General features: G+C 44.8%; 7 non-coding genes across 7 annotated transcripts; 3 read left to right on the forward strand and 4 right to left on the reverse strand.

The window, feature by feature from the left end:
• The first annotated feature begins 698 nt into the window (after positions 1-698).
• On the forward strand, positions 699-790 carry trnar-ucg (transfer RNA arginine (anticodon UCG)). Its single transcript is given in 2 exon segments — positions 699-735; positions 755-790. It is a non-coding gene; the product is annotated as a tRNA-Arg (tRNA).
• An 11,016-nt stretch (positions 791-11,806) lies between these two features.
• Positions 11,807-11,880, forward strand: trnai-aau (transfer RNA isoleucine (anticodon AAU)). Its single transcript has one exon. It is a non-coding gene; the product is annotated as a tRNA-Ile (tRNA).
• A 2,492-nt stretch (positions 11,881-14,372) lies between these two features.
• On the reverse strand, positions 14,373-14,444 carry trnad-guc (transfer RNA aspartic acid (anticodon GUC)). The gene has a single exon. It is a non-coding gene; the product is annotated as a tRNA-Asp (tRNA).
• Positions 14,445-15,305: 861 nt separating this feature from the next.
• trnaw-cca (transfer RNA tryptophan (anticodon CCA)) lies at positions 15,306-15,377 on the reverse strand. The gene has a single exon. It is a non-coding gene; the product is annotated as a tRNA-Trp (tRNA).
• A 6,629-nt stretch (positions 15,378-22,006) lies between these two features.
• trnat-cgu (transfer RNA threonine (anticodon CGU)) lies at positions 22,007-22,078 on the reverse strand. The gene has a single exon. It is a non-coding gene; the product is annotated as a tRNA-Thr (tRNA).
• A 2,411-nt stretch (positions 22,079-24,489) lies between these two features.
• On the forward strand, positions 24,490-24,579 carry trnat-ggu (transfer RNA threonine (anticodon GGU)). Its single transcript is given in 2 exon segments — positions 24,490-24,526; positions 24,544-24,579. It is a non-coding gene; the product is annotated as a tRNA-Thr (tRNA).
• A 549-nt stretch (positions 24,580-25,128) lies between these two features.
• trnap-ugg (transfer RNA proline (anticodon UGG)) lies at positions 25,129-25,213 on the reverse strand. Its single transcript is given in 2 exon segments — positions 25,129-25,164; positions 25,178-25,213. It is a non-coding gene; the product is annotated as a tRNA-Pro (tRNA).
• Positions 25,214-26,309: the final 1,096 nt, after the last annotated feature.

Consider the following 26,309-nt stretch of genomic DNA (forward strand, 5'->3'; position numbering starts at 1 on the left):
CCCAGACCCGGTAACCAGACTTTACAAAGTGTGTGAGAGTCCTTATGAAGGGGGAAAGCGGATTTACTGTTTTGGATCGAGCAGTGAGGGATTTTAGCTCCAAGGTATGGCTGGATAACTCGGAGTTTCTCTCTTTGCAGCAAAAGGGATTGAGTGGGGCTGGAAGAGAGGTGGAAAAGAGTAGAACATATTGAACTAAGGTTCACAGGGGGAAGTTGCTGTATTAGCTGCTAGCAGAAGGATTCGGGGACAGGCATTGAAGATTGAAGACAGGAAGTGCAAGAGGCAAAGCATCCCGACAGTGCGGAAGGAGGCCATTCGGCCCGGGTATTCTGCACCGACTCTCCGACAGTGAATCCCTCCCTGTCACTCTACGTAATTACTCTGCTAATCGCCCTAACAATAAGGGTCAATTTAGTCTGGCCAATCCACCTAATTTGCACATCGTTGGAGATGGGAGGAAACAGGAGCACCCTGAAGGAAACCCCGAAGGACACGGGGAGAGCGTGCAAGCTCTACACAGACAGGCAGCCATGAATGTTAGAAGTGGATTTCTGGTGTTGACAAACTCTGGGGATTCTACTTCAATTTTTTGGCATCTGGGAATCAGAGAAGTAACTAAAAACAAAACTGAAAATAAATATAATCACGGCAGTAATTCACATGAGGCTAACATTTGGGGCGGCATTGTATCGGTTGACCGCGTGGCCTAATGGATAAGGCGTCCGACTTCGGTAACTGTGGCGGTGATGATATCAGAAGATTGCAGGTTCGAGTCCTGTCGCGGTCGTTTTATGCAGAAATCTGGTAAAACTTCCGGCAAACTGAGATTTCCTTCTTCAGCTGAAAACTCTGTATTTTCTTGCAAACATTGCGGGGCGCTTTCTCAGACTGTATTTCCTTGTTGTTTTGTCCATTACATTTTCTCACCTCATTATTTTAGTCTCCTCCGAGGAAAACTATCTTTTTTGTGTGATCTTAATAAATTATTGATGCCCCCGAATGGAGCAACAGGCTTTGTAGCAAATAGTTTAATAAAATTCTGTGGAGGAAAATCTAATCTCCTCAGGAAGAGGTTTAATAACGAGCTGAGTGAAGTGTTTCTGATTACAGGGATGAAAGGTGATGTCACTGGGCTGGTAATCCAGAGGCCCGCACTAATCTTTGGGGACACGGAGTAAATCCCACCACGACAGCTGATGAAATTTAAATTCATTATTTCATCAATCTGGAATTGAAAGCTCCTTTCAGTAATGGCGGCCTTGAAACTACCGGCGATTGTTGTTCACTATAATCTGGTTCACCGGTGCACTTTAGATAAATAAGCCTGGCCTCCTTAACTGGTCTGGCCTACATGTGACTCCAGACCCAGAGTAAGAGGGTGACTCTTACCTGACATCTGAAATGGTCAAACAAGGCACAATATATGTCGCAAAGTAACTTGTGGAGAGGCCGTAAGGAGCTTGGAGATAGTTAAAGAAAGGTTCTGTGCACGGGTAGAAACCTGGCAACTGGAATATAATGTGAATTTATTCATTTTGGCAGGAAGAGAACAAAACCAGATTATTACTCAATTCTAGAAGGGCTGCAAACTTCCCCAGATGCAAAGGGATCTCGTTGTGTTCGAGTAACAAATATTTAGTATGCAGGTACAACAAGTAATAAAAAAGGTTAATGGAATGTCTGCTTTATTACAGACATTTGACCATTTAAGAATAATGTTATGCTTCAGTTGTTTAGGTCATTAGTGAAGTATCTCGAATATTGTCTGAAGTTTCGGTATCCATATTTAATTAAGGATGTAAATGCGCTGTAATCGGTCCAGAAGAGATTGTCAGTTTGATAACTTGAATAGTTGGACAGTGCAGAGGAGATTTACCAGACTGAGAAGAGGAAAGGTTCCACAGACTGGCTGGGAATCTCTGCACCGGAGATACTCCGAGTGGGAGGTACCTTGTTCAAATCACATCAGATCTTGAATGGTCTTCACAAGTTGCGCGTGGAAATGATGTCTCTTCTTGTGAGTGAATGCAGAACAACGGACACTTAAAAAAAACTGAGCTTCCTCTTTTGGGACGGTGAATTCTGTTCTCTCGGAGCGTTGCGTGACTTTGGAACTCTGCCTCAGAAGGCGGTGGAGGCGGGGATATTGAACACTTTTATTCCGGAGGTGGATAGATTCCTATTTGGCAACAGAATCAAAGGTTATCGGGAACAGATGGAAATGTGGAAATCGAAGCACAAGCAGATCAGCCAATGGCGGGGCAGACTTGTGGGGCCGAATGACCTTCTTCTGCCCTTATTTCCTCTGTTCGTATGTCCTTCTCCTGATTGTGAATTTCCCCTCAACAGGACTGCTGAAACTCATCAATACTCACGGTTCACTCGGAACACCGGAATTAAACTAAAACATGGAAAAATTAAAACCAGACTGGGATTCTCAGTCCTGTCAGACTGTATGGTTGCTTTCCGAGTTCTGTAGAGATATTTTCTCTGCAATGAGTTCTCGGGAGGTAAACACTGCTTCGTCTTTCACTCATTGTCGCCAACTTCATTGCAAAGAATTATCTTTAGCAAAAAATGAGGGGCCCGTCCGGGATTTGAACCCGGGACCTCTCACATACTAATATTGCGCCCAAAGCAAGAATCATACCCCTAAACCAACGAGCCACCCATGGCAAATGGTCCCCTGAACTTTTCAAAGTATCCCAAAGTTAGGCAATTTTTTTTTGACAACTCAGAGATTTATTGAACAATGTTCCATTTCACTGCCTGTTTTGATGAAGTCATGATGTACAGATGCCGGCGTTGGATTGGGGTAAACACAGTAAGAAGTCTCACAACACCAGGTTAAAGTGCAATCAGTTTATTTGATCGTAAACCCAGAAACTTTCGGGGTTTCCCATTCATAAGAACATAAGAACATACGAAATAGGAGCAGGAGTAGGCCACCTAGCCCCTTGAGCCTGCCCCGCCATTCAATAAGATCGTGTCTCAGTTCCACATTCCCGCCCTCTCCACATAACCCTTAATCCCCTTGCCTATCAAAAACCTATCAACCCGCGTCTTAAATATATTTAGCGAGGCAGCCTCCGCCACTTCAACGGGCAGAGAATTCCAGAGATTCACCACCCTTTGAGTGAAGAAGTTCTTCCTCAACTCCGTTCTAAACCGCCCCACTTTATTTTGAGGCTGTGCCCTTTAGTCCTGCTGTCCTTTCTGAGCAGGAAGAGTCTCTCCACCTCTATCCTATCCATCCCATTCGTCATCTTATACGTCTCAATGAGATCTCCCCTCATTCTCCTAAACTCTAAGGAGTACAAGCCTAGTTTATTCAGCCTCTCCTCATAGTTCAACCCCCCTCAACTCCGGTATCAGCCTAGTAAACCTCCTCTGCACTCCCTCCAAGGCCAAAATATCCTTGCGTCATCACCCGACGAAAGGGCAAACCCCGGAAGCATGTGAGTTTACTATCAAATAAATTGATTGGACTCTTACCTGGTGTTGTGAGACTTCTTACCCAGTCAAAGAAGACAGAGGATCACAGTGGAAGGATTTGTTTCTGAATAGAGGGCTGTGACAAGTGGTGTTCCTCAGGGATCAGTGCTGGGACCTTTGCTGTTTGTAATATATAAATTATTTGGCGGAAAATGTAACTGATTTGATTCGTAAGTTTGCAGACAACACAAACGATGGTGGATTTGTGGGTAGTGATGAGGGCCATCAGAGGATACAGCAGAATATAGATCAGTTGGAGACTTGGGCAGAGAGATGGCCGATGGAATTTAATCCGGACAAATGTGGGTTCATTCATTTTGGAAGGTCTAATACAGATTGGAAATATATAGTAAATGACAGAACCCGTAAGAGTATTGATAGCCAAAGGGATCTGAGTGGACAGGTACACAGGTCACTGAAAGTGGCAATGCAGGTGGAGAAGGTAGTCAAGAAGGCACACGGCATTCTTGCCTTCATCGGCTGAGACATTGAGTTTAAAAATCAGCAAGTCATGTTGCTGCTTTATAGAACCTTACTGAGGCTGCACTTGGAATTTAGAGTTCAGTTCCGACCGCCGATCTACCAGAAGAATGTGGAGGCTTTGGAGAGGGTGCAGAAAACATTTACTCGGATGTTGCCTGCTAAGGATGGCATTAGCTATGAGGAGAGGTTCGAGAAACTTCGTTTGTCCTCCCTAGAACGAAGGAGGTTGAGGGGCGACTTGCTAGAAGTCCACAAGATTACGAGAGGCATGGACAGAGTGGATAGTCAGAAGGTTTTTTTTTCCCCCTGGGTGAAAGAATCAGTCTCTCGGAGGCAAAGGTTTAAGGTGTGAGGGACAAGGTTTAAAGGAGATGTATGAGGGAAGGAGTGGTGGGTGCCTGGAACTCTTTGCCACGGATGTAGTGGAAATGGATACGGTAGTGACTTCTTAGAGGTGTATTGACAAATTCATGAATAAGATGGAAATAGAGGGATCTGGTCCCCGGAATGGAAGGAGGGTTTAGATAAGTCGGGTAGCATGATCGATGCAGGCTTGAAGGGCCGAAGGGCCTGTTTCTGTGCTGTAATTTTCTTTGTTCTTTGTTCACCCAGAGAAAATCCACGTAAACATGGGGAAACATGGAGACTCCACACAGACAGTGACCCAAACTGGGAATCAAACCCGGGTCCCTGGTGCTGTGAGGCAGCAGCAGCTTCCTATCCACCCTGTCCATTTCTTATTCACCTCAATCAGGTCTCCTCTCAGCCTTCACTGCTCTAAGTAAAATAATCTGATCCAATCCAATCTCTCTTCATAGCTCAAATTCTCCATCCCAGTCTACGATCTGGTCACTGGTAAATGGACACTGCACCCTCCCCAGTGCAATCAAATCCTTACTGTAGTGATTTGACCGGAACTGCACACTGTCCTCCAGCGGTGGCTTCACCAAAATGTTGTCCAGCTCGAAATGAACCTTCCTGCTCTTACAATCATGCATTAATATTCCATTCCTCACGCTGCATGAGTCTTCACAACTCACAGACTCAAAGGGATTTCCAATATTGGAAGACATTGGAGGTTTCCTTTGTATTTTCAGGGATTTGGAATCAGTGGATCATCCAAAAATATAACTGAAAAATATGCAATTACAGCATTTATTGACATTGTGCTAATATCAGGGTAATATTCAACGTGTTGACTACGTGGCGTCGCCACGTCAAAGGTGAGCCAAAATGCTGTTGAATTGAACGAACTTTGATCTCAGGTCACGAGAAGTTTCCGTACAAATGTGAAGATTTCCATTTTCGAAAGTTTCTATTCTTGACAGCCTTTTATTTTTGCCGTTTTCAAAGTTAAAGAACGGCACAAGTACAATTTTACATAATAAAATTGCGATGAACCCCCCGTCGGGGAACTGAATCGCGGTCTCCCGCGTGACAGGCGGGGATACTAACCACTATACTAACGAGGAACTGCTTCTGCAGCTAACGAAACGCATTGTACACTTGCCACTTACACTTCCGGAGCAACAACTCAGTTCTGACAAGATCAGTTATTTTCCCCAATACGGAGAACCATTTAATGCAGCAAACAGCGGCTTTAACTAACTCATTAAGACTTTTGGGTTAGCAGGAAAGAGAATGAGATGGATGCATGAAGGAAAAACACAAATCAGGTGGAGACAGAAAGGTGCGTTTCCCGTTCATATCAAACCGCATGTTCTTTTTAATTTTGGAGGAAAGACGGGGTGTCTTCAAGTCTGAACATGCTGGACAATCTCAGCTGGTCTCTCTCCACAGTTGATGTCAGACCTGCTGAGTTTTTCCAGCATGTTGATTTGTTGTTTCAGATTCCAGCATCGGCAGTATTTTGCTTTTATCTTGTCTCGAAATGTGTTTTTTTTTCCAAACGGCTGGAAGTTTCAAAGTGCTTTACAGCTGAGATACATTCCTTTCATTATATTGTCTTTTTATTGCCCGAGGTACAGGCGCAAGTTGAGCATATACATAAAGTACTGTATCTCTCATCGTTTTGAAATTCGTCATTTCAGGAACAATAAACTTTACCCAGATCCAAGGACGGATGAATAATTGTTCCTTGAATCTGACGTGATTTGAACACACAACCGTCTAATCTGGAGTCAGACGCGCTACCGTTGCGCCACAAGCTCACAGACCTGACGAGTCTTTTACATCTGTGTTGTGTTTGGTGAATTCAAAAACCAAACAGGGAATTGTCTCCCTCTTTATTTTCTCGGGATTTAAATAGATTCGAAGGGTAACAACGAAGCAAAATTAACGAGAAAGTAGAAACACAACATTATCCTACAGGAGAAATGTGTTCTTTGTTCAAGAGGTGATTAGAAAGGGCATTTTTGTATGACGAGGTGGCCCAGTGGTGAAGGCGATGGATTGCTACTTCATTGCGTTCTACACGTTTGGGTTTGCATCCCATCCTCGTCGGAAATACGTCTTCACTGCCCCTTTATTGGGGGTAAACTCAGTGTGTGGGGATGCGGCCTGGGTCGGATTGCTGTTGGTGTAGTCTCGATGGGCCGAATGCCCTTCTTCTGCACTGTGGGGATTGTTTGATTTTCGGGGCAGCAGTTTCACTTCTCTGAAAGCATTGATCCACCAGTTCCTTATCTAAAAAGCCGACTCCAATGAGTTCCTGACCACAATCTTTGAATATCTCACCAGATAACGATGAAAAGTCCAACATGTCATTCTTTGCGCCGCAGCTGCAGCATTTATTCCCCTTTCCCATAGAACATTACAGCACAGAAACAGGCCTTTTGGCCTTCCCTGGCTGTGCCGAACCATTTTTCTACCTAGTCCCACTTACCTGCACTTGAACCATATCCTTCCGCACCCCTCTCATCCATGTACCTGTCCAAGCTTTTCTTCAATGTTAAAAATGAGCCCGCATTTACCACTTCATCCGGCAGCTCATTCCATACTCCCACCACTCTCTGTGTGAAGAAGCCCTCCCCCCCAATATTCCCTTTAACCTTTCCCCTTCACCCTTAACCCATGTCCTCTACTTTTTTTCCCTCCCCTCGCCTCCGTTGAAAAAGTCTATTTGCATTCACTCTATCTGTACCCATTATAATTTTGTACGCCTCTATCAAATCTCCCCCCATTCTTCTAAGATCCAAGGAATAAAGTCCTAACCTGTTCAACCATTCTCTGTAACTCAGTTTCTCAAATCCCGGCAACATCCTTGTAAACCTTGTCTGCACTCTTTCAACCTTATTAATATCCATCCTGTAATTAGGTGACCAAAACTGCACACGATACTCTAAGTTCGGCCTCAGCGATGCCTTATACAACCTCACCATAACATTCCAACTCTTATACTCAATACTTTGATTTATAAAGGCCAATGTTCAAAAGCACTCTTTACGACCCTATCTACCTGTGACGCCACTTTTAGGGAATTCTGTATCTGTATTCCCAGATCCTTCTGTTCTACTGCACTCTTCAGTGTCCTACCATTAACTTTGTATGTTCTAGCTTGGTTTGTCCTTCCAAAGTGCAACACCTCACACTTGTCTGCATTAAACTCCATCTGCCATTTTTCTGCCCATTTTTCTAGCTGACTCAAATCCCTCTGTAAGCTTTGAAAACCTTCCTCACTGTCCACTACTCCTCCAATCTTCATATCGTCAGCAAATTTACTGAACCAATTTACCACATTATCATCCAGATCATTGATGAGCTTTTGGGGTTTGCCCCTTCGCCACGTGAATGGAGACTTCTGGCCTCAGACAGAGCATATAACAGCATAGACAGTTTACAGATTACTGATTAGAATGCGAATCTTTACACCTAACCTGCAATTCAAGTCTTAAAGATGACGAAAATGTGAGTGGAAAGAGCATTATGCATAGGTTAAAGAGATGTGTATTGTCTCCAGACAGTACAGTAATTGAGGGTTTGCAAACCCAGACAAGTCACGGGGGGTTACAGATAGGGCGACATGAACCCAAGATCCCGGTTGAGACCCTTCCACATGTGTGCGGAACTTGGCTATCAGTTTCTGCTCAGCGACTCTGCGCTGTCGTGTGTCGTGAAGGCCGCCTTGGAGAATGCTTACCCGAAGGTCAGAGGTCGAATGCCCGTGCAATAAGGCAGCAGCAGCTTCCGATCCACCCTGTCCATTCCTTATATACCGCAATCAGGCCTCCTGTCAGCCTTCATTGCTCGAAATAAAACAGTCTGATCCCATCCAGTCTCTCTTCACAGCTCAAATTCTCCATCCCAGAGAACGATCTGGTCACTGGTAAATGGATCATGTTCTGCAGTAATATATTCTCTGCAATGATTTCTCGGGAACTCTAATCTGCTCCTGATTTTAATCATTTTCGGAATCTACTTCGGAAAAAAATAAAAATAATTCCGGGGCTCGTCCGGGATTTGAACCCGGGACCTCTTGCATTTTAATACCGTAACCCTAAGCGAGAATTATACCCCTAGACCAACGAGCCAACCGCCAAAGCCGGTCAAATGGCCATATTTTTTCCATATCTCCCACAGATTATTAACTATTTCTTTCGTAACAACATTGTAAAATCAGGAATGTTCCCGAACAATGTTCCATTTCACTGTCTGTTCTGGTGAAGATCAGAAGCAGTGATATCTGTTTTCACCACTCGCCAAGTCGACCTGTGGTTGTAACTCGCCAGTCGCGTCGGTAATCTCATTCTGACAGCCGGATTTGATTTGATTTGATTTGATTTATTTTTGTCACATGAAATAGTATACAGTGAAAGGTATGGTTTCTTGCAGACAAAGCATACCGCACATAGAGAAGGAAGGGAAAAAGTGCTGGATGTAATGCCACCTCATTTTTCCACAAATAAGACCAAAACTGGACACAATATTCCAGTTGTGACTTCATCAACACAATTGAAACAATATTTCTCTACTTTCTTACTCCAGTTTTTTTGCAATATATGCTTACATTCAAATTCCCTTTTAAATTCTACATTTTACCCGCATACTGACTTTACTGACCGCATACCACTAGACCAACGAGCCTTCGGCGCACTATTTTTTTTCAGCGAATAAACTTCTGTTAACTAGCTATCCTTTCAGGCTGTCATTCGAATGGAACATTGAAGAAAAACACAGCAGATTCAGGGGGAAATGCGATCCTCTTTGTCTTAGACCCTGACTATTCAACAGGATGTTCAGTGTTGGGATTGTAGCTTCTCTCAGCGAAAGAAATTCCCATCACATCAGTTCAAGGATTGTTGTGAAGAATAGATTGAGCAAAGTGTGGAAGATCAATGCGGAAAAGTGTGAGGTGATTCACTTTGGTAAGAGGAACAGGAGTACAGAATATAGGGCTAATGGAAGGACTCTTGGTCGTGTCGACGAGCAGAGAGATCTCGCTGTGCGTGTGCATAGATCCCTGAAAGTTGGCATCCAGGTTGATAAGGTTGTTAAGAAGGCGTACGGTGTGTTCGCTTTTATTGGTAGAGGTATTGAATTTCGGAGCCGTGAGTTCATGTTGCAAGTGTACAACACTGTGGTGCGGCCGCACTTGGAGTATTGCGTACAGCTCTGGTCGCCGCATTATAAGAAAGATGTGGAAGCATTGGAAAGGGTGCAGAGGAGATTTACCAGGATGTTGCCTGGTATGGTGAGAAGGCCTTATGAGGAAAGGCTGTGGGACTTGACGTCGTTTTCGTTGGAGAGAAGAAGGTTAAGAGGTGACCTAATTGAGGCACACAAGATGATCAGAGGATTGCATAGGGTGGACAGTGAGAGCCCTTTTCCCTCGGATGGTGATGGCTAATACGAGGGGACAAGGCTTTAAATTGAGGGGTGAGGATTGTAGGACAGATGTCAGAGGTAGGTTCTTTACTCAGAGGGTAGTAAGGGTGTGGAATGCCCTGCCTGCAGCAGCTGTGGACTCGCCAACTTTAAGGGCGTTCAAATGGTCAGTGGATAGGCATATGGATAATATTGGAAGAGTTTAGGTTAGAGGGTCATTAGATTGGTTCCACCGGTCGGCACACCATCGAGGGCCGAAGGGCCTGTACTGCGCTGTAATGTTCTATACTCTATGGTTTTCCAGCTGGGGAAGACTGCACTGGCCTCGTTCCATTCTTACCTTTCTGGTCAGTGGCACAATATCACCCGCAATGGTCACTCTTCTCCCTCCTGTGTTGTTACCTCCCGAATCTTTGAAGGATTTATCCTTGGCTCCCTCCTATTTCTAGACCTCACCTCTCGGTCTCATAATCTTAAGATCAGTGTTAGTTTTCACACGTAAGCTGATAATACCCAGTTCCAGCTCACCATCAGCTCTCAGAACCAATCCCTCTTATTAAATTATTAGATTGCTTATCCAGCAGCTTGTACTCGATAAGCAGATAATTCCCCATGAAACATCTGGAAGGCCAAAGGTCCCACCAGAAATTCCATTCCCAGTCAATGACTCCATCACTTTCCCTGGTCACTGTCGAGGCCGAAACAAACTCATATAACCTTGGCACATCATTCCACCTGGAAATGAGATTCTGACCACACATTTGTTCCTGCACCAAGGCCACCTGTTTCCAGCTGTGTAACTTCACACATTGTTGATAATACCTGATCTCAACTGTACCTGAAACCCTCATCCATGTTTTTGTTACCTCTGGACTTGTTGATTCAAATACCCTCCTCCTACAGATTTTGTTCCCTGAAGGACATTAGTAAACTGCATGGGGTTTTATAAAAATGGATAATTAATTCCAGGTTTGTCTTGAATTAAAATTTCACCATCTGTCCTTCTGGGATTTAAACCCAGCTTCCCAGAGTATTACCCAGGATCTCTGGATTACTTGTCCACTGCCACTGCCTCCCCCAAACACTGCCAGGAATGGGATTTGAATCCTCGCCTTTTCCATTACCCTCATGAACATCTCGATCAAGTTCATTAACTATGGGATTACTGAGGGGCTTTCCTTAATTATTGTGCATCAGCACAGGTGGGATTTTTTTTTGTCCTCCGGTTATTATTTGGAGAATATTAAACATTGAACAACAAAGAAGAACACAGCAAAGGAAACAGGCCCTTCGGCCTAACAATTAAACCGATATTAAACTGATTGGACTGATTCTTACAGCCATTTCTGAAGAGGTGTCTACCGTTTGCAATTCTCCACTCATTTGGCACCGCCCATATAACGAGCTGGGTTAGAAATTGCCTCCATTGCCTCTGCAATTTCCACCCTTATTTCCCTCAGTATCCATCGTTCCGTCTCTTCCAGTCACTAGAACACAGCAATTAAGAACAGACATTGCACATGGCACGTTGACTCTGTTCTACCATTCAATTCGATCATGAGACATTTATTTATTTGTCTTCATTGCCAGTCAGTGAAAACACAGTCCCAGTATGAAAAAAAACAAGAACAGCAACAACAACATCAGGCAACACACATATAGAAATCACACTATGTTTCTGATAAGTGTTTTTCTTTAACCCTACAGTGCAGAAAGAGGCCCTTCAGCCCATCCAGTCTGCACCGACCACAATCCTACCCAGGTCCTACCCCCATATCCCTACATTTTTTACCCGCTAATTCCTCGAACCTTCGCATCTCAGGACACTGAGGGCAAATTTTAGCACAGCCAATCAACCTAACCCACACGTCTTTGGACTGTTGGAGGAAACCGGAGAATCCGGAGGAAACCCACGCAGACACGTGGAGAATGTGCAAACTCCTCTAATTGAAGCCAGGTCCCTGAAGCTGGGCAGCAGCACTGCTGACCATTATGCTACCGTGCTGCCCCGATAACCATCCGTGGACGGCAGCCTGTCTGTGGCCGGTTAGCTCAGTTCGTTAGAGCGTGGTGCTAATAACACCAAGGTCGCGGGTTCGATCCCCGTGCAGGCCAGTTTATATTTTCCCTCAAAGCGAACGATATTGGGCGGCACGGTCGTCCATGCTGAAATTGTCTCTGAATGTACTGAGATGTCGTGGGATGAGGGGCAAATACGTAGGGATATAGGGGTAGGGCTTGGGTGGAATTGTGGTCAGTGCGGACTCGATGGGCCAAATGGCCTCTTTATGCACTTGTAGGGTTTCTATGATTCGATGAAGTGCTCTAAAAGTCACCACATTTTCAGCATTCACAATAAATTCAGACAAAGTGTTTGAAATATCAACAATTCCATGCGGGGAAAACAAACTGTGAGTTTTAAGACATGAACCAAATTTCTGCAGTTTATACTGACACCCACCCAAAATACATTATCTATGAATACATAATTTTCCAAGCTTGGCTTGTAAGGCCATGTATCAGAGAATAGGATAGTGTGGAAGAGGCCCTTTGGCCCATCGAATCTACAGTGATGCATGAAATGCCCTGGCCTGCCCAACTAATTCCACTTGCCAACACTCGGCCCATTGAGCAGAAAGCAGGCTCAGTGCCACAGACTGAAAGGAGGTTTTAGTTCACATGGGCAGCATGGTCGGCGGAGGCTCAGAGGGCTGAAGGGCTGCTCCTGTGCTGTAATTTTCTCTCTTCTCTGATATTTAAAGAGTACACATTGATTTACACAGCCAGAGACTGACAATTAGAGGATGAATCCCACAGGCAGGTGCAGAGACTGATTGGTAGAAGTAAACCCAGTCCCCTCATATAGTGACCGAGAAGGACAGTTACAACATTAATCCCAAAATGGCAGAGCTTCGCAGGGAGGGAATGAACCCCGCAGTCACTCTCAGCTCCCACTAACTGGCAAATACACATTGAGTCCCCAACAGTACCACGGACAGAGTGACACCATCAGTCACATAGAACACCAGGCAATTACTATTCAATACAATGTGAACAGAAGTGATAGAGAAGGAAAAAGGGAAGTGTGGTGAGGAAGAGATAGAGGAGCAAATCTGTATGCAGATCATGGATAACAGATACAGTATTAATTCCATTCTCTCACAGACAGACGCGGAGTTGCTGACGTTGGACTGGGGGAGGCACATTAAGTAGCAGCAGGACACCAGGTTAAAGTCCAACAGGTTTATTTGGTAAGATGAGCTTTTGGAGCGCCGCTCCTTAACCTGATGAGGAAGATAAAAACTTAATGAAATAATAGACCAAAAATGGCCACAAAAAATACACTGGTCAGCAGGAGTAAGCAAAATCCCAGGGTTGTTTATACATACATAACGAGCAAGAGGGTAGCCAGGGAGAGGGCCGGCCCACTCAAGGGCAAGGGAGAGAGTCTATGCGTGGAGCTAGAGTAAATGGGTGAAGTATTAAATGATTACTTTGCGTCAGTGTTGACCGAAAACGACATGTATGATGGTGAGCCTCGGGAAGGATGTGCAGGTGGTTTGAGTCATGTTGAGATCAAAACAGAGAATGTATTGGTGCCCTTGAGAAATAATGAGGTCGACAAGATAGGTCTGATGGGATATACCCCAAATACTGAGAGAGACAAGGGAGGAAATTGTAGGAGCCTTGAGAGAAATCTTTGTATTCTGACTGGCGACAGAGGAGGTCCCAGATGATTGGACAATCGCCTCTGTTGTTCCTTTGTTGAAGAAGGATAACACCAACAATCCAGGTAATTACAGGCCGGTGAGCCTTACATCAATGGTCGGGAAAATATTGGAGAGGATTCTTCGAGAGAGGATATTTTCCCACTTGGAAATGAGTGGATATATTAGTGAGAAACAATATGGTTTTGTAAAGGGGAGGCCGTGTCTCACGAACATGAAGGAGTGTTTCAAGGAAGTGACGAAGATGGTTGATGAGAATAGGACAGTGGATGTTGTCTACATGGACTCTCTTCATAGCTTATATTCTCCATCCCAGTTTACGATCTGGTCCCTGGGAAATGGACACTGCACCCTCTCCAGTGCAATCAAATCCTTACTGTAGTGATTTGACCGGAACTGCACACTGTCCTCCAGCGGTGGCCTCACCAAAATTTTGTCCAGCTCGAACTGAACCTTCCTGCTCTTACAATCATGCATTAATATTCCATTCCTCACGCTGCATGAATCTTCACAACTCACAGACTCAAAGGGATTTCCAATACTGAAAAACATTGGAGGTTTCCTTTCTATTTTCAGGGATCTGGGAATCAGTGGATCATCCAAAAGTAGAACTGAAAAATATGAAATCACAGCATTTATTGACATTGTGCTAATATCAGGGTAATATTCGACGTGTTGACTCCGTGGCATCGCCAGATCAAAGGTGAGACAAAATGCTGATGAATTGAACGAACGTTGATCTCAGGTCACGAAAACTGTCGGTACAAATGTAAAGATTTGCGCTTTTGAAAGTTTCATTTCTTGACAGTCTTTTTCGTTTCTGTTTTCAAAGTTAGAGAACAACACAAATACAATTTCATGTAATAAAACTGCGATAAACTCCCCGTCGGGGAATTGAACCCCGGTCTCCCGCGTGACAGGCGGGGATACTAACCACTATACTAACGAGGAACTACCGTTTGTAAAGGCCATACGCATTGTACACTGGCCACTTACACTTCCGGAGCGACAACTCAGTTCTGACGGGAGCAGTTATTTTCCCCAACACGGAGAACTATTTAATGCAGCAAACAGCTAATTAAGACTTTTGGATTAGCAGGAAAGAGAATGGGATGGATGCATGAAGAAAAAACACAAATCAGGTGGAGACAGAAGGGTGCGTTTGCCGTTCATATCAAACTGCATGTTCTTTTTAATTTTGGAGGAAAGACGGGGTGTCTTGAAGTCTGAACATTCTGGACAATCTCAGCTGGTCTCTCTCCACAGATGATGTCAGACCTGCTGAGTTTTTCCAGCATTTTCATTTTTTGTTTCAGATTCCAGCATCGGCAGGATTTTGCTTTTATCTTGTCTCGAAATTGTTTTTTTTTCCCAAACGGCTGGAAGTTTCAAGGTGCTTTACAGCTGAGACGCATTTCTTTCATTATATTGTCTTTTCATTGCCGGAGGTACAGGTGCAGATTGAGCAAATACATAAAGTACTGTATCGATCATCGTTTTGAAATTCGTCATTTCGGGAACAACGAACTTTATCCAGATACAAAATCCGAGGACGGGTGAATAGTTGCTATATTAGCCTGACGTGATTGGAACACGCAACTTTCTGGTCTGGAGTCAGACGCGCTACCGTTGCGCCACAAGCTCACAAGTCTTACAGCCCTTTTACATCTGTGTTATGTTATGGCCCGAGGTACAGGTGCAGATTGAGCAAATATAAAGTATGGTATCTATCATCGTTTGAAGATTTGTCATTTCAGGAACAATCAACTTTATCCAGATACAAAATCCGAGGACGGATGAATAATTGTTCTTTGAGCTTGACGTGATTTAAACACGCAACTTTCTGATCTGGAATCAGACGCGCTACCGTTGCGCCACAAGCTCACATCAGTAGCTGCTCTTTTACATCTGTGTTGTGTTCGGTGAATTCAAAACTCAAACAGGGAATTGCCTCCCTCTTCACTTTCTCGGGATTTAAATCGAATGGAAGAATAACAACGCACCAAAATTGACGAGAAAGTAGAAAGACAACATTATCCTACAGGAGAAATGTGTTCTTTGTTCAAGAGGTGATTAGAAAGGCTGTTACTATATGACGAGCTGGCCGAGTGGTGAAGGCGATGGATACAGTGTCGGAGCAAGAGAGGGAACGGGGGAGCGACCCCTCCCCCAGCACATTCTTCAAAAGTAGCGCCTTTTCAACGGGGTGTTCCTCACGAGACCCTCAGGTCTCTTCCCGAGATCTGAAGTCCTCGATCCGTGTACTGCGATCTCGGGATGCGATACAGATGCGGGGACTTCAGGCAGCGAGGAAGGCATGCAATCTCCTGAGAGGGTATGCAATCACCAGGAAATTGCAGAGGCCGCGAAGGACACAAATATGCAGCCACCGCGACGAACGGGCAGTCGATACCAAGCATCCCTCACCGGCGGACATCACCAGCCGAGATTGGGTGAGTAAATAGATTTGGTGATTATTCTAACTTGTCCACGTTCTACCACATTTTGTCTGACCTTCCCAATAACTAGCTCAGTTGTAGAACAGTCCATTAGCCGGCTCAAACACATAAAGTCCGACCTTCGTTCGACAATGGGCGAGGATAGATTGTCTGGGATAGCTTTGGTCTCCATTGAAAGACAGTTGGCTACTGAGGTAGATTATAATAAAGTAATAGACCACTGCTAGAATGAAGCCGACACGAAAGAGGCTCTTGTAGTTACTTCATACCTTTTTCACATTGCTTCGTTTTGTTTTCATTTTTGCTGATGACACAAAGATTGGAGGTGTACTGGACAGTGAGGAAGGTTTTCAAAACTTGCAGAGGGATTTGAGCCAGCTAGAAAAATGGGCTGAAAATGATGAAAATTCCTGGATCGTGTAAATAAATAGTAGAGATATTTGTGGGGAGTCCCGAAATATGTTTAATCTTTATAAATTCTACACTGTAAAGGGAAAGTCAATACATAAGAACATAAGAACATAAGAAATAGGAGCAGGAGTAGGCCAACTAGCCCTTCGAGCCTGCCCCGCCATTCAATAAGATCATGGCTGATCTGTCGTGGCTCAGTTCCACATTCCCGCCCTCTCCCCATAACCCTTAATCCCCTCTCTTATCAAAAACCCATCAACCCGCGTCTTAAAAATATTTAGCGAGGTAGCCTCCACCACTTCAACGGGCAGAGAATTCCAGAGATTCACCACCCTTTGAGTGAAGAAGTTCCTCCTCAACTCTGTTCTAAACCGCACCCCCCTTTATCTTGAGGCTGTGCCCCCTAGTCCTACTATCCTTTCTGAGCGGGAAGAGTCTCTCCACCTCTATCCTATCCATCCCATTCATCATCTCATACGTCTCAATGAGATCTCTCCTCATTCTTCTAAACTCTAACGAGTACAAGCCTAATTTATTCAGCCTCTCCTCATAGCTCAACCCCCTCAACTCCGGCATCAGCCTAGTAAACCTCCTCTGCACTCCCTCCAAGGCCAAAATATCCTTGCGTAAGTACGGCGCCCAAAACTGCACACAGTACTCCAGCTGCGGCCTCACCAATGCCCTATACAGCCGCAGCAAGACTTCCCTACTTTTATATTCAATCCCCCTCGCTATGAAGGCCAGCATCCCATTCGCCTTCCTGACCACCTGCTGCACCTGCAAGCTGGGTTTTTGCGACTCATGCACAAGGACCCCGAGGTCCCTCTGCACGTCGCCTGCTGCAGTTTTTCTCCACCTAAGTAATAATCCTTCCTACCATTATTCCTACCAAAGTGGACCACCTCGCACTTGCCAACATTAAATTCCATTTGCCATTTCCTGGCCCGTTCGCCCAGCCTATCTAGATCCTTTTGTAGACTCTCCACACCCTCCGCACAATTTGCCTTTCCACCAATTTTGGTGTCATCAGCAAATTCCGACACCCTACACTCGGTTCCCTTCTCCAGATCATCTATATAAATGGTAAATAGCTGAGGCCCTAGCACCGACCCCTGGGGCACTCCACTAGTCACCATCCGCCAATCCGAATAGCACCCATTGACCCCAACTCTCTGCCTCCTATTTGACAACCAGTCCTCTATCCACGCTAACACCCTACCCCCAACTCCATGCCCCCTGACCTTCTGCAATAACCTCTTGTGAGGTACCTTGTCAAACGCCTTCTGAAAATCAAGAAAGACCACATCCACCGGCTCTCCTCTATCCACCGCCCAAGACAAATCCTCATAGAACTCCAGTAAATTTGTCAGACACGACTTCCCTTTAACGAAACCGTGCTGCGTCTGCTCTATCAAGCAGTTCCCCTCAAGGTGCCTCGCTATTTCCTCCTTGATGACGGATTCTAACATTTTACCTACCACAGACGTTAAACTAACAGGCCTATAATTCCCCGCCTTTTGCCTGGCACCCTTCTTAAACAACGGTGCAACATTAGCCGTTTCCCAATCTTCCGGCACTTCCCCGGAATCCAGCGACGTCTGGAAAATAACCACCAAGGCATCCACTATCACCTCCGCCATTTCTTTCAGAACCCTCGGATGCATTCCATCCGGTCCTGGGGACTTGTCCACAATCAGCCCCTCCAGTCTGTCTAGCACCGCCTCTCTAGTAACAGTAATGTCATCGAGACCCTCCAGTCCTACCACCTTTCCATCATCGACATGGATACCATCATCACACGTGAGAATACCATCCACCAGGTACATGGTAAATACTCTTGCAACTCGGCCAACATTGTCTACCTGATACGTTGCAAGAAAGGATGTCCCGAAGCATGGTACATTGGGGAGACCATGCAGACGCTACGACAACGGATGAATGAACATCGCTGGACAGTCACCAGGCAAGACTGTTCCCTTCCTGTTGGCGAACACTTCAGTGGTCACGGGCATTCAGCCTCTGAACTTCGGGTAAGCATTCTCCAAGGCGGCCTTCACGACACACGACAGCGCAGAGTCGCTGAACAGAGACTGATAGCCAAGTTCCGCACACATGAGGACGGTCTCAACAGGGATCTTGGGTTCATGTCGCACTATCTGTAACCCCCGTGACTTGCCTGGGTTTGCAAAACCTCACTTACTGTACTGTCTGGAGACAATACACATCTCTTTAAACTGTGATCAGTGCTCCTTCCACTCACATTATCAGCCACTTCAGGTCTTGAACAGCAGGTTAGGTGTAAGGATTCGCATTCTAATCAGTAATCTCTAAACTGTCTGTGCTTTATATGCTCTGTCTGAGGCCAGAACTCTCCATTCACCTGACGAAGGGGCTAACCCCGAAAGCTTGTGAGTATATTATCAAATAAATAGGTTGGACTAAAACATGGTGTTGTCAGACTTTTTACTGAGTTTACGCCAGTCCAACGCCGGCATACCCACTCCATGAGGGAAATCAGAATGTGAGCAGTTTGAAAAAAAAAACAGCATCTCTAGCACAAGACAAAAACAAGGTCTCATTTCAGAAGAAGGTTCTTATGTAATGACACACAGAACATAAGAAATAAATTACATCAGAATACACTGAATGATCATTTCAAAATGCTGCTGGGATGATATGACATCGTGTTCATTCAAACACATTGCTGCAAGCTGGTCATTATTGGGCGTTAGGAACTCCTGGTTATAGCAGATTGGGAATGGAAGGAGCAGCTTCACATCTGCACATTGACAGGTCAAACTGTGTCTCAGATTGACAGCTCCCAGGACAGGTTTTCCTCTCCTCTCGCTCTGTGCTGTGGATTCTCGGGGATTAGTTGGAGTTTCCCAGCTCAGTAAGTGTGAAAGCCTCTGAGGCCGGCGATGCTCACAGTGTCTGTTCCCCAGAATCAGGGGGCTGCAGCCAATCAGAGCTGTGCCTGGGTTAACCCAGAGCTGGTTCAAATGGTGATATTGTTCACAAGCTGAATTCTATTTGATCAGATGTAGATACAGATTGTGTGCACTCAGTCACTAAACAACAAGATCCCGCCTTCATATAGAGGGGATGGAGGGATAGAGTGAGTTGGAGCAGTGAGACACAGACCGCCAGACAATGTCTCAGTGACAGAAATCCTTGTAAATTCCGGCTTTATCCAGAGAGATTCTCTTGGAGAAACAGAAGCTGCAGTCTCAGTGCTCAGAAAAACATCAGGTAAGGCGATAAAGGAGCAGTGCTCCGAAAGCTACTGGTTTTGCTCACAAATATATCTATTGGACTTTAACCTGGTGTTGTGAGACTTCTTATCACGAGGGCAGAATCAGTGGAGTTCAGATATCTCAGAGGATTGTTGGGCTGGAGTTGACGAAAGGCAGGAAGAGCTGAGGACATGGAGGGATTTGGAAGCACGGATAAGAATATTAAAACTGAGACATTGCTGAACCACGAGTCAGTGTTTGTCACTGAGCACAGGGTTGATGCATTCATATATTTGGAGTAAATTCTGATTTAATGATGAGAAATCAATTAGCAGCTTCCTGGACATAGCAGCACAATAAATCGGATCAGAAGTGGATCACATGGTCCCTCAAGCCTGCTGCTCCATTCAATAGGATTATGTTATAGATTCACAAACCACAGAATCTTTACAATGCAGTAACAACCCATTTGGCGTTAATGAAACAACATTCTATCTAATCCCACTCCCGCGCTTCACAGCCCCGAGACCTGACTTTGGTTCTAATCTTTGCTGATTTTGCACATTCTCCCCCGTGAGTTTCCCCTGGGTTCTCTGGTTTGCTCCCTGGTTGAAAGATGTACAGGTGAGGTGGATTGGCCATGTTAAATGTTGCTTTAGTTTCCAAAGATATGTACATTAGACACTGAATCGCTGCAGTTTTGATGCTTATCTTGAATATTTTCCCCTGGTTCTTGATGAACTCTTGACTGGAATATGAAAACCTCTATCATTGAATCCCTACAGTGCAGAATGTGGCCATTCGGCCCATTGCGTGTGCACTGATTCTCTGACCTATCCACTCAACCTCACATATTTACCCTGTTAATCCTCCTAATCTAAACATACTGGGAGACATTCGGGGAAATTTAGCATGGTAAGTCCATTTCCCCTATCAATGGATTGCGGGGGGAACCAGAGCACCCGGAGGAAAGCCAAGTGGGCACAGAGAAAATGTGGAAAATACACACAGTCACTGAAGGCCAGAATTGAACCCGGCCCATTTACTTTTCATTGCCTCTCTATAATCTTCATACCAGAATGAATCACTTCACAATTCTCAGCTTTGAATTTCAGCTGGAACTTGTCCACTTATTCCGTCAACTTGTCTCTGTCCTTTTTGCAGTTTTACACTATCCTCCTCAGAGTTCACAATGCTCCCAACTTTCACATCATCCACAAATTCTGAAATTGTGCCCTGCACACCATGACCTCGGTCACTAATATATCCTGGTGCATGTTCACAGTATCTACAGTTTATGTGCAGATCAATGTGATTTACTGCAGTTTGAGGATGAAAACAGAAAAGCGGAGCCAATGCAAATGTTTGCATATTCCACGGAAATGTTGCCGAATTGTTGTCAAGTAGTTTTGTTATCATCGTTAACAGAAAATAGCAGAGAATGGTTTCGATGCATCAACCTCTGAATGATCAGTCCAGCACACTTCCGTTGCGTCACTTTGCTCTGGTAAATCCAGCTCCCCCTGCTGCCTATCAATGTAGCCATTCAGATATTCACTTCCACATTGTTGTTTAACTCCAGCACGAGTGTGAGGGAGCTTCAGTCTGGCCACACAATTCCACTGCAGAACACCAAGAATGCAATGGACGGAAAAGACACGCACAAAAGCAGCAAAAGAGACTGTTTGTAAATGAGTGACGACAGACAAAGGTTCCGGGAAACCTGCAGGACCCGGAATTGATCACTCACATGTTGAATTAGTTTCCTGTTGCAAATATATTCTTGTAAGCATATTTCCTGCTGTACAGCTTGTCCTGCTTTGAACTATTGCTCAAAGATGTTCACTGTTGTTGTGTAAAGTGTTTCACTGTTTGTAAATATATTTCCTGCTGTGCTCTATGATATAGAGGGTTACAGCATGGAAACAGGCCCTTCGGCCCAAAGTGTTCATGCTGCCCATTGTCTTTTTCCCTCGGAGTAATTCCCAATTATCCGTGTTTTGCCAATATCTCTCCAGACCAATCTTACCCAGGTAACTGTCTCAAATGTTGGTGAGTGTTTTTTTCTTTCTGCTGTTGTGAAATATGCTGCCCTGTTGTTGTGTTTCCGGCTCTGTAAATATTTTTTCTTCTTTTCTGTTCACATATCGCCTTCCCTTGCAAACGTGTTCCCTGTTGTGTAAAAAAGATTCTCCGTGAGGACTTTTTTTGTCTGTAAATTGTTGCATGTTGTGTTAAGATGTTCCCTCTTCTTGTGTAAGGCTCTGGTTGCAGAAAAAGCCATTTACTCCAGGTCGAGGTTTTTCGGGGAAAAGGGAAGCCAAATAACAGTTTGTGTCCTCCAGGTAAAAGGCACAACTGCTTCACAGTTACCGTTAAGTTGTTTCATCATCACTATGAGCAGGAATAGCAGAGGATGGTTTCGATCCATCGCCCTCTGGGTTACGGGCCCAGCACGCTTCCGCTGCGCCACTCTACTACGACAAAAGTCTCACTCTGCTGCCCATCAATGTAGTCAGACAGATGGTCACTCCTCTATCGTTTAACAGGAACACCAGTGTGAGGAGGCATCACTGCATCACACCGAGAATACAATAAACAGAGAAAAACACACAATAGCAGCATGAGAGACTGCTTGGACACATGGAATGACAGACAAAGTGTTGGGAAACAGGCAAGACACGGAATTGGAGAGTCGATCACTATTTGAAAAGGAATTTTCAGTTGCAAATAGGTGTTTATAAATATATTTCCTGCTGTGTAACTGGTCTCTCTGTTGTTGAGAAATGTTTTCTGCTGTTGTCTAAAATGCCTTCCCGGCTGTGTAAATATGATCCATCTTGTGTCAATATTTTTAAAATACTCTGTTAATATATGCCCTGTTCTGTAAACGTGTTCCCTGTTACATTAGAACATAAGAAATAGGAGCAGGAGTAGGCCGTCTCGCCCTTCGAGCCTGCCCCGCCATTCAATAAGATCATGGCTGATCTGAAGTGGATCAGTTCCACTTTCCCGCTTTCTCCCCATAACCCTTAATTCCCTTGTCTATCAAAAACCCATCTACCCGTGACTTAAATATATTTAGCGAGGTAGCCTCCACCACTTCAATGGGCGGTTAATTCCGTAGATTCACCACCCTTTGAGTGACGAAGTTCCTCCTCAAATCTGATCTGAACTGCCCCCCAACCCTTATCTTGAAGCTGTGCCCTCTAGTCTTGCTATCCTTTCTGAGCGGGAAGAATCTCTCTATCGCTATCCTGTCTATCACCTTCATTATCTTATATGTCTCTAAAAGATCCCCCCGTCATCCTTCTAAACGCCAACGAGTACAGACCCAGTCTATCCAGTCTCTCTTCATAGGCTAACCTCCTCATCTCAGATCTCAGCCCAGTGAACCTCCTCTGCACTGCTCTGTTGTGTCAAAATATTCTCCGTGAAGATGTTTTCCGTTTTACTAATGTTAATTATCTGATCTCATGATGTTCCATGTTGGGTTAAAATGTTGTATGTTGTGTTAAGATCTTCTCTGTTCTTGTATAAAACTCTGGTTAAACTGGAAGTGGATCACGATCGCCCAATTTCGACTGCCTTTTACCCTCTGTTCAGGAATGTGATTGGGTGATTCATATTGTATCCAACACATGCATGTGAGTGAGATTTGTTCTGTGTCTCTCCGTCTCCGGTTGGAGTTGCGAGTTTTTATTTGTTTTATTCATTTCGAGAGGTGGGTACCACTGACTAGGCCAACGTTCATTGCCAATCCCTAACCGGCCTTAAGTATGTGGTGGTTTGCTGCTTTCTTAAACTGCTGCTGTCCCTGAGGTGAGGGAACAACCACGGTGCTGTCAGCCTAACAGTGGAGAAACAGAAGCTGCAGTCTCAACTCTCACTGATTTTGTAGCAGAGACAAATTAATAATCCCACACTCAGGAACAGTGCTGCATTTTGACAGAAGAGATGGGGAAAGGCAATAGAAACTGACTGGTCCAGTTCTGAGCAGTGTGCAGGCTCAGGGGGACCTGAGGGTCAGAGAGATCTTTGAAGGAGAGAGACGATTTTAAGAGAGTGATCAGGAAGGCGGATTGGATGTTTGGCTTCATAACTGGAGATACTGAGTATAAAAACTGGGAAGTTCTGCTCAATCTTTATGAAGCCCTGATTAACTGTAGCTGTTTTAGGATTGCCCCCAGACCCGGTAACCAGACTTTACAAAGTGTGTGAGAGTCCTTATGAAGGGGGAAAGGAGATTTACTGTTTTGGATCCAGCAGTGAGGGATTTTAGCTCCAAGGTATGGCTGGATAACTCGGAGTTTCTCTCTTTGCAGCAAAAGGGATTGAGTGGCGCTGGAAGAGAGGTGTAAAAGAGTAGAACATATTGAACTAAGGTTCACAGGGGGAAGTTCCTGCATTAGCTGCTAGCAGAAGGATTCGGGGACAGGCATTGAAGATTGAAGACAGGAAGTGCAAGAGGCTTAGCATCCCGACAGTGCGGAAGGAGGCCATTCGGCCCAGATATTCTGCACCGACTGTCCGACAGTGAATCCCTCCCTGTCACTCTACGTAATTACTCTGCTAATCCGCCTAACAGTAAGGGTCAATTTAACCTGACCAATCCACCAAATTTGCTCGTCGTTGGAGATGGGAGGAAACCGGAGCATCCGAAGGAAACCCACGCAGACACGGGGAGAGCGTGCAATCTCCACACAGACAGGCACCAAAAGAATGTTAGAATTGGACGTTAGATTTCTGCTGTTGACAAACTCTGGGGATTCCACTTAATTTTTTTGGCATCTGGGAATCAGAGAAGTAACTAAAAACAAAACTGAAAATAAATATGATCACGGCAGTTATTCACATGGCGCTAACATTTGGGGATGACTTGCATTTGTTGACCGCGTGGCCTAATGGGTAAGGCGTCTGACCGGTAATCCTGGTGATGATGGTATCAGAAGATTACAGGTTCGAGTCCTGTCGCGGTCGTTTTATGCAGAAATCTTCCGGCAAACTGAGATTTCCTTCTTCAGCTGAAAGCTCTGCATTTTCTTGCAAACATTGCGGGGCGCTTTCTCAGAATGTATTTCCTTGTTGTTTTGTCCATTACATTTTCTCACCTCATTATTTTAGCCTCCTCCGAAGAAATCTATCTTTTTTGCGTGATCTTAATAAATTATTGATGCCCCCGAATGGAGCAACAGGCTTTGTAGCAAATAGTTTAATAAAATTCTGTGGAGGAAGAGGTTTAATAACGAGCTGAGTGAAGTGTTTCTGATTACAGGGATGAAAGGTGATGTCACTGGGCTGGTGATCCAGAGGCCCGCGCTAATCTTTGGGGACACCGGAATTAAAGGAAAACATGGAAAAATTAAAATCTGACTGGGATTCCCAGTCCTGTCAGACTGTATGGTTGCTTTCCGAGTTCTCAGAGATATTTTCTCTGCAATGAGTTCGCGGGAGGTAAACATTGCTTCGTCTTTCACTCGTTGTCGCCACCTTCATTGCAAAGAATTATCTTTAGGAAAAAAAAATGCAGGGCTCGTCCGGGATTTGAACCCGGGACCTCTCGCATTCTAATACAGCGCCCAAAGCGAAAATCATACCCCTAGACCAACGAGCCACCCACGGCAATATCTCCCCTGAACTTTTCAAAGTGTCCCAAAGTTAGGCAATATTTTTGACCACTGAGAGATTTATTGAACAATGTTCCATTTCACTGTCTGTTTTGATGAAGTCATGATGTAGAGATGCCGGCGTTGGTTTGGGGTAAACACAGTAAGAAGTCTCACAACACCAGGTTAATGTCCAATCGGTTTATTTGATCGTAAACCCACAAGCTTTCGGGGTTTGCCCATTCATAAGAACATAAGAACATACGAAATCGGAGCAGGAGTAGGCCACCTAGCCCCTTGAGCCTGCCCCGCCATTCAACAAGATCATGGCTGACCTGTCGTGTCTCAGTTCCACATTCCCGCCCTCTCCACATAACCCTTAATCCCCTTGCCTATCAAAAACCTATCCACCCGCGTCTTAAATATATCTAGCGAGGCAGCCTCCACCACTTCAACGGGCAGAGAATTCCAGAGATTCACCACCCTTTGAGTGAAGAAGTTCCTCTTCAACTCCGTTCTAAACCGCCCCACTTTATCTTGAGGCTGTGGCCTTGAGTCTTACTGTCCTTTCTGAGCGGGAAGAGCCTCTCCACCTCTATCCAATCCATCCCATTCATCATCTTATACGTCTCAATGAGATGTCCCCTCATTCTTCGAAACAATAACGGGTACAAGCCTAGTTTATTCAGCCTCTCCTCATAGTTCAACCCCCTCAACTGCGGCATCAGCCAACTAAACCTCCTCTGCACTCCCTCCAAGGCTAAAATATCCTTGCGTCATCACCCGACAAAGGGGCAAACCCCGGAAGCATGTGAGTTTACGATCAAATAAATTGATTGGACTCTTACCTGGTGTTGTGAGACTTCTTACCGAGTCAAAGAAGGCAGAGGATCACAATGGAAGGATTTGTTTCTGAATAGAGGGCTGTGCCAAGTGGTGTTCCTCAGGGTTCAGTGCTGGGACCTTTGCTGTTTGTAATATATAAATTATTTGGCGGAAAATGTAACTGATTTGATTAGTAAGTTTGCAGACAACACAAACGATGGTGGATTTGTGGGTAGTGATGAGGGCCATCAGAGGATACAGCAGAATATAGATCAGTTG

The sequence above is a fragment of the Carcharhinus amblyrhynchos genome, unplaced genomic scaffold (genome assembly GCF_965287045.1).
Source record: "Carcharhinus amblyrhynchos unplaced genomic scaffold, sCarAmb.v2.hapA scaffold_42, whole genome shotgun sequence".
In the NCBI taxonomy this organism is placed as follows: Eukaryota; Metazoa; Chordata; class Chondrichthyes; order Carcharhiniformes; family Carcharhinidae; genus Carcharhinus; species Carcharhinus amblyrhynchos.